Here is a 7949-nt window from a genome sequence, read left to right on the forward strand (position 1 = left end):
CAGCATTCTAGCATCCTACTGAACTCTGTCTTGGAAGAAAATGGCTGGGAAGATTAAAAGTGAGTTTTCTGTTCAGTCTGTGAGGCAAGACTAACCCTCAGAGGAACAAAACACTATCAAATTGAATACTACCAACATTGTGGGAACATCAATTTCTGGTTTTTGGGCACATCCCCCACAAGCAGTTGTCCCCAGGAAACACCCCTGCATGCATGCTCTGGCACACACTGAGTTGTCCCAGGTGGGGTAGGGGAGGCTGGGGCCAGCACATCAGTAACCTTACCTGGGGTCCTGGGGGCTTCCTGGGGCTGCATCAGCAGTGATCCAGGTGTGTGGAGCCTGGCTGGCAGCCAGAGCGTGGCTCTGGCCAGCTAGGCTCCAGTTTTGGGTGGTGCACACTGCCACCATGTGTGCCAACCTGCTTTAGTCTGGTGCTTTTTTGTTTGTTTGTTTGTTTTGTTTTTTGACACCAGGATTTGCTGGCATCAAAAAACACACCACTCTGCAAATTAACAGCACGGCAAATGGGTGCATGTGTGGCATGTGCGATTTGTGGCACTGTAGACAAGTTTGTAGCACTGCAAGCCACATGCGTGCTCCTTTAGACGCACCCTTTGTGTTTATTTGCAACTCTTATATCACATCTGGAGTCAGCTCAATCCCAGGTTTAATTTAGAGCAGTGAAAGGACTGTTCTGTGTCATACAGGCCCTGATCCTTCCCCTCAACTTTCCCTCTCAGGATTACTGCCAGATAGGAATTGCAAGAGCATTTCCAAGAGCAAGAGTTCTGGTCGCACTACTAATGTATTCCTCTACTGGAATCGAGAACAGCAGTGAATGATAACACCAGCTCCAAGTCCAAGGTGACGCCCATGTGCTTCTAGCTGCTTTGTATCACTTTTGAGAAGCACAAAGCAGCTAGGAGGTGGGCAGTGAAGTAACGCCTCCTGATATCTAGCGTGAACCTACCCTCCATCAACTTATGGCCGTTATTCCTCATTACTCCCAGTAGTGCTCGGGGGAACAGGGACTCCCCCAATGCCTGCTGGTCCCCCTTGGCCAGTTTGTAGACGACCACCAGATCCCCCCTCGGCCTTCGCTTGTGGAGGCTGAACAGGTTCAGGTCCCGTAGCCTCTCTTTGTAGGGCCTGTCCTGCTGCCCCCTGACCATGTGAGTGGCCCTCCTCTGGACCCTCTCCATGTTGTCCACATCCCTCTTGAAGTGCGGCGCCCAGAACTGGACGCAGTACTCCAACTGTGGCCTGACCAGTGCCGCATAGAGGGGGAGGATCACCTCCTTGGACCTGCTTGAGATGCATCTGTGGATGCATGACCAGGTACGGCTGGCCTTCCTGACCGCGTCCCCACACTGCCGGCCCATGTTCATCTTGGCATCAATAATGACTCCTCATCAGTACAGAGGCAGAAAAGGATCTTGAAGGGGGTTCCCCAGCCTGTAGGTACGCTGCTGGTTCTTCCTCCCCAGGTGCAGCACCTTGCACTTGTCAGTGTTGAAATCCATCCTGTTCTCATCCGCCCACCCCTGTAACCTGTCTAGGTGTAGTTGCAGCCTGTCCCTCTCCTCCAGTGTGCCCACTTCTCCCCTCATTTTAGTGTCATCCGCAAATTTGAACGAGGTGCTTTTTAGCCCCTCGTCCAAGTCACTGATGAAGATGCTGAAAAGGACCGAGCCCTGGGGGACCCCACTGCGCACATCCCTCCAGATCGAAAAAGACCCATTCACCACCACTCTCTGGGTGCAGCCGTCTAGCCAATTTGTGACTCATCTGACATGCCTGAACCACCACAGAATCAGGAGAGCTGGGGTCAGTACCTCACCCAGTCCCAGTTGAACCAGGAAGCCTCACAGGGAGTGAGACTGAAGCTGGAGATCCACACTGATGTGAGTCACTGTCCAGAGAAAGGGAAGGGTCAGATCTCTGCACCTAGCTCTGCGCCCGAGCCGGGAGTCAGCTGATCAAGGCTTGATTGTTTCCTTCATAGGGATCAGGAGCCTCAACTGTGCAGCCGAGATCACCCCTGATTGGAGCAGAAAGCTGGCAGGAGAGCCCAAGAAGCCCCGGGAACTAAGGCAAGGCAGTGAACAGACACTGAAGTGAGCCAAGCATTGGATAGGTGAGGAGTAGCTGAACTGCTCACTTTTAATTATCCTTATAAGGGACAGACTCTTGGGTATCCCTGGAGCTAAATCTGGCACCTACAGCAACAAGGCTGGGTGAAGATAGGACTTAAAGTCATTAAATCGCCAGAGGTCTGAGGCAGGAATGTAGGGGTTAGAGGAACTCCCAAAATTTGGCCTTTAAGATCAGTTGGCTGGTCCCGAAGGACACAGTGCTGCACGAGACTGGGATCATTCTTGGTGCTCTGCCCCTGCTCAAGGATTGACTGTTCCCAGACCAAACATCACCACCTCTAAATTTTCCATCAAAGTCATGGCAGGTGAGACTAAGCAAGGGCAGGAGCAGTCTCTCTTGGAGGAGGGAGTGAGTTAAACCTGTCCACAGCCAGAGGCCAAGAATTACCCAGTCACCAAGACTTACCATCCTTTCACAGGTGGCAACTGTGACACTGACAACGGGCTTTGTCTTAGGCAGCAGGGAAAATATACACTCAGTTTGTATTTTTAAATAAATAAATAGGATTGTTTCCTGAATCCAGGGAGAAAAATGAGAAATACATTTGAAATAATCAAACTACCATGTTTCTCCTCGCCCTCAATCTCCCAGACCAAGCAGGAGCCATGTAGACATTTGCTGAGCTTGCTTTTAGCTATTATTCATGTTTTGTAGGCTGGGATGCAGACCTCCCACAGCAGCACTGCAGAGGCAAAGAAGGGAGCAAGTCTGTGATCCAGAGAAAGACTATGGATTTTGAAAATCTAATACTATAAAAACAAATATCCAACCAGGATTTATACCAAGCCTTTCTTGTCTGCCTGGTGAGTTAGGCCTAATGACAGCACAATTCATTGGAGTGTCACTCTTGCACTTCTATGTCTTGGATTCCCATGGAGTAACAACAAACATTTCTGATGTGGCTGCCTTCTTGGTATTTACAGTGAAAGGTCAGCATGTGGCCATTAAACACTAAAAACATATTTTTTCATCATCAAAGCCACCTCCCGAAAAATCAGTCAAAACTTCAACGTGGCTGGAACACCCATAAGCAATGATTTTCAATGTTAGAGCATTTTGTTGTCTCAGTCTTAATGTTTGTTCAGCACAATTTAAAACGTTTCAGTATCTGTGTAGCTTATCTAATTGCTATAGTATTCAAGCCTGTGAAACTCTCTCTGCTGAGAGCTCTGAAGCCTTGCTGTGCCTAGATTTTGATTTGAGATCTTTTTCTTCATAGCAAAAGATACCCATGCAGCCTCACAGAAGAACAAAATAGAGAAAGGGTCCAACATGAGAACATGGAAGATATCCACTTCATTATCAGCATTTGATTGGTAGGCAAGAGTTCCCAGATGTCTGAAACTTTTGGCAAGCCTTATTAGTGTTTTAGCATATAGATATCACTGTAGTTAGATATTTATAAATACCTGGATTAGGTCCCTGTGATGATGACGACCTCTTATACTCTGCTGGATTTGTGTCAGTTCTAGATGACCCATGTACACTTCATGATGACATTCCTTTAGATATGAATCATCATCCTTTTAAGTTGTAATTATATTTATTTAGAATACGATTGGGAGGAAGTGATAGCTCAGTACCATTAAACATTAAATACATATAACTCTGTATAAATAATCCTATAGAAGATCTGTATTAAGGTGCCAAAAAAAGATCACGAGCTGTGGAAGGTATTTTGTGCAGCATATATTTAACAATAGAAACCACAAAACAAAATAAACAGAGAGGAAGAACTGCAGTCCTTGCTGTTGGGAGTTAGCCAACATTTTAAAATAAGAGTCTTGAAAAGGCTACTGTATTATTTTAGTCTTAGCCTTGGTGCTGCGTTCGCACCAGCTTAGAGTGAATTAACTTATGCTATACTAGCAACAAAAAACTAAATCTATGAAAACCATTTAGATTCAAGTGTACAAACCAAACTCCAACAGGGCAGAAGTGTCAGCACCTTCCTCCCTGAGTCTCTCTAGAAATGTCCTGTCCATTACAGTGGAAAGAAATGTCCATGTTTTCATATTTATAAATATATTGGATGGTAACACTTATTGACATGAATGGCATGTGCCCCCGGAGGCTGGGGGGGGCACGGCGGCCGCCCGCAGGTGGCGGTGACAGCAGCGGGGGCGCAGCAGTGACGAGCGGAGAGCTCTCTCAGGTGGCCGTGGCGGCGTCGGCGGTGGAGCGGATTGGGCGGGGGGGCAATCACTGAACAGTGGTCAGTGACCACCTGCAAATGCCACCGGCGGTGTTGGTGCCAAGGGGGATGGTGGTGAGCGGTGACTGCCCACAGGCCCCGCCAGCAGTGTCAGTGGTGCTTCTGTCAGGGGGTGCATGTGCACCTGGGTGCACCCCCTACACATTGCCAGTGGTAGGGCATGTCTCTCTCTGTATAAAGCACCGTGCAAAGCAATGTCACGCTAACAACAAAAGATCACAAGTAGAAGACTTTCTGCCCAACTTCAGACTAACATGGCTAACTACCTGTCTGCAGTCACGGGCAACATCAATACTGCATCAACTGTGTGCACACGGTCACTTGGTTACGCACCATCAGAAGTGAGAACCTGACTTGTACAGTCCTTACTGTCCTCTGGTGAGTCCACCATCAAATAATGTCGCCTGCCGGGGCTGTGATATGGGAAGTGCGCAGTTCTTATAATGTCATTAGCCCTGCATTACACCTTCAGGAAACTGCAGTGGGAGCAGCCATATTCCAGTCAGCAGGGTATCGAGCAGACAGACATGAGTGCGCACACTGCCCTTTCCCATTTCTCACTTGATTTCCCTCCTTAGTGCCTCAAACATGTCCGCCATCTGAGGTATGCTTTAACCAGCACTTTCGCATAACCAGCATCCCTCCCACTCCCCAGTGCAACTACTGCAGGGAAACATGGATGTAACAGCCGGAAAGGAGCAGAGCCAGCACCAAGGGAGTTGCCAGCGCCCCAGGAAGAGCTAAACAATTGTCTCATGCTCCGTGCTTAGGTGACCTCTCCGTTACTCTGAAATAAATCACTCCAAGTGCTCTTTGTGCATAAAACCCCAGCACCTGGTTATTTTTACCCAGGACCTTGGCCTGACCCCCCGAGCCGCGCCACACGGCCAGGGCTGAGATGGAAACAGCCCGTGGTGCGGCTGAGAACTACAGTTCCCAGCAGGCCGCGCGGTGCAGGCTCGCACCGAGCTCTTCTGGGAGTCCTAGTCCGAGCTGCCTGATGAAAGTTAATAACTGAATCTGGGGTAGGCAGTTCCCAGAGCTCCTCGGTGTCTCTCATTGTCATGCCGCCTTTGTCACCTCCAGGGGAAGAGGCTCAAGATGGATGAATGGGATGCTGCTGGGGCAAGGGCCCATGGGGTAAGGAGCCAGGGCACTGCCCTGTGGGGTGCGGAGGGCAGGAGAGGGGCTCTCTGGTGCTTGGCTGTGCTGTACCTGGCTCCCTCCAGCCGCTGCCTTGGCAGACGTCCTCTGCCTGCCTGCTGGGCTGGTCGCACTGCTGATTGTTATGCATGGGGCGTGCTGCGGGCTCAGAGGCAGGGGTGCAGGTGCAGCCGGGGAGCAGCCCCCGGCAGCGCAGGGGAAGGGAGAAGGCGCTGCCTGGCTTCGCTGCTGCTGCCCTTTGAACTACTTTGTGTCCACTCGCACAAGGGGAGAGGGCTGGGGATGGTGGATGCAGCCACTCAGTCATTCTCCTCCCCCTTCTCCCTTTCCCGGGGTTTAATCTCCAAAGCTTTTGCTGAGACTGGAATGTGCTGCTACCTCCCATGGGGAGAAGAAAGCCCTGCTGGTTTCCTCCCCTCCCCACAGAACCTGGAGTGGGAGTGCCCTGCCCTCCCCCTCCCCCCAGACAGAGCAGCCCTGCCCTTCCCTCCCCCTCCATCAGGTCCCGAGAGAGAGCCGTCCTTCCCTGCTCCCCCCGGACAGCCTTGCCCACCTCTTACCCCGTGGATAATTCAGAGACAGCCTTGCCATTTGGCTCCTTTTCCGTCCCTGCCACCAGAGTCTAGAGATGTGGGCTCTCTCCTCACTCCTTCCCAGCCTACGTGGCCAGAAAAGAGCCGTATTTCCATCGCTATATTTCCCACCGTGTCCACAAAAAGGCACCCCTGTCCCTCTTCCCTTCTCACCCTCCACACTCACAGCCTAGAGGCCAGAATTAAAAGTGGGCTGGGAGCACAGATGATGCGTAGGAAGGGTACAGGGGGGCACATGCCCCTCCTGAGATTGGCCGCTGCCAACACTGCTGCTGGCGTCTGCAGGTGGTCACCACTCACCAGCCCCCCTCCCTTACCACTGACACTGTCACGACCACCTCTGGACAGTCCCTGCTCAGCCTGCCCTCGCCACCGATGCCACTGTAGCCAGTCTGCACTCACCACTGCCATGCCCCTGCCGTTGACACCACCGCCGACACCACCTCTGCTACCTGCGGGCAGTCGCCATGCCCCCCAGCCTGAGGAGGCATGCGTTGTTTGTGGCTGGAAGGATAGCTCAGTGGCTGAGGCACTGGATTGGGACCCTGGTGACCTGGGTTCACCACCAGGTTTGTCACAGATTCCTTTTGTGACCTTGGACAATTCGCTTCCCTCTCGTCTGTGCCTCCTTAGTTTTTCATCTCTACAGAGGTGATAATCCTTCCCTGCCTCACAGCAGGATTGTGGGGACTATTCACAAACTCTACAGTACATGGACATGAATGGGAGAGTGGAGAAAGGGTTGTCTTGTCTTAAAGCACTGAGAAATACTGAGGCTATGCAGGTCCCCTTTCTCCCTCCACAGTCCAGATGGAGGGTGCATCGTTTTCTCTCCCTCCCCTCTCAAGTCTAAAGATTCACAGAAGTTTAGGGCTGGAAGGGACCTTGTGAGATCATTAGGTCCAACTCCCTGCTCTGGGCAGGACAGACTTCTGGGGTCAAATAACCCAGCAAGGTGAGCTCCTTTTGAAGATCTCCAGGGTAGGTACCTGCACCAGCCCCACAAGGAATCTATTTCAGAGAAGGCAGCTGCCCTTCTTTCCTCTTCCTGAGTCCCCCAGAGTCTTTGGGAAGGTGTAGGTCATCCTAGTCCTCAAACCCTGTAGCATCTACACCAAGATTCTGCTCAGTTTCTTCAGTCTTTACAAGCCCTTAATATTAGAGGTACACTGATACATTGGTCCGATACTGGATTGGCACCAATATAAAGAAAACTGATTGTATCGGAAGTCAGCCTGATGCAGCCAATAATGTGGCCAATAAATGCCCGTGCATGCATGGAGTCGCAGAGCAGCACGCAGGCAGCTAGGAGCACAGCCTGGCAGCTTGGAGACCCGTGTGCAGCTGGTAAGTCTGTTGTGGTGGACGGGGACAGGGGAGGGAAGGGATGTGTGGGGAAGCAGATCAACACCCTGACGGTGAGGGAGGAGGGAGTGGGGCTGGGGTGGGGGCAGAGGCTGTACAACCAGGATGGGGCAGAGTGCAGGATGGAGCTGCAGCTTGTCTGGGGGACGCAGGGAGGAAGAAGACTCCCACCATTGTGCGCAACCTGGGAGGGCATGGGGAGTGGGGAGGGTGTATGCCCCTGGTTCTGCACGGGGGTGGGGAGGCAGGGTATGTTTTAGTTGAAGGCTGGGGGATGTACCAGGCTCTTCCTGGCTTGTAGGGGCTGCACTCGGGGCTGCACTCCCAGTGCATGGGGGCTGTGCTTAGGGTGGGCAGCTGTGGTGTTGGGAGGGGGCTACAGTGAAATTTGGGGTGGCTGTAGCCCCCCGTAACTCCCCAGCCTGCAGCTGCAGCCCCCCCATGCAGATCCAGGG

At 51.9% G+C, this 7949-nt stretch overlaps 1 protein-coding gene across 1 annotated transcript in view; it reads left to right on the forward strand.

The window, feature by feature from the left end:
- Positions 1-5411: 5411 nt before the first annotated feature.
- The window catches only part of AMOT (angiomotin), a 77870-nt gene continuing 75332 nt past the window's right edge, over positions 5412-7949 (forward strand). Inside the window, exon 1 of the mRNA XM_019540386.1 lies at positions 5412-5512. The gene's annotated coding sequence lies outside the window, so the exon portion shown is untranslated. The remainder of the gene's footprint in view (positions 5513-7949) is intronic.

This window comes from Crocodylus porosus, unplaced genomic scaffold (assembly GCF_001723895.1).
Source record: "Crocodylus porosus isolate Cpor-Errol unplaced genomic scaffold, CroPor_comp1, whole genome shotgun sequence".
In the NCBI taxonomy this organism is placed as follows: Eukaryota; Metazoa; Chordata; order Crocodylia; family Crocodylidae; genus Crocodylus; species Crocodylus porosus.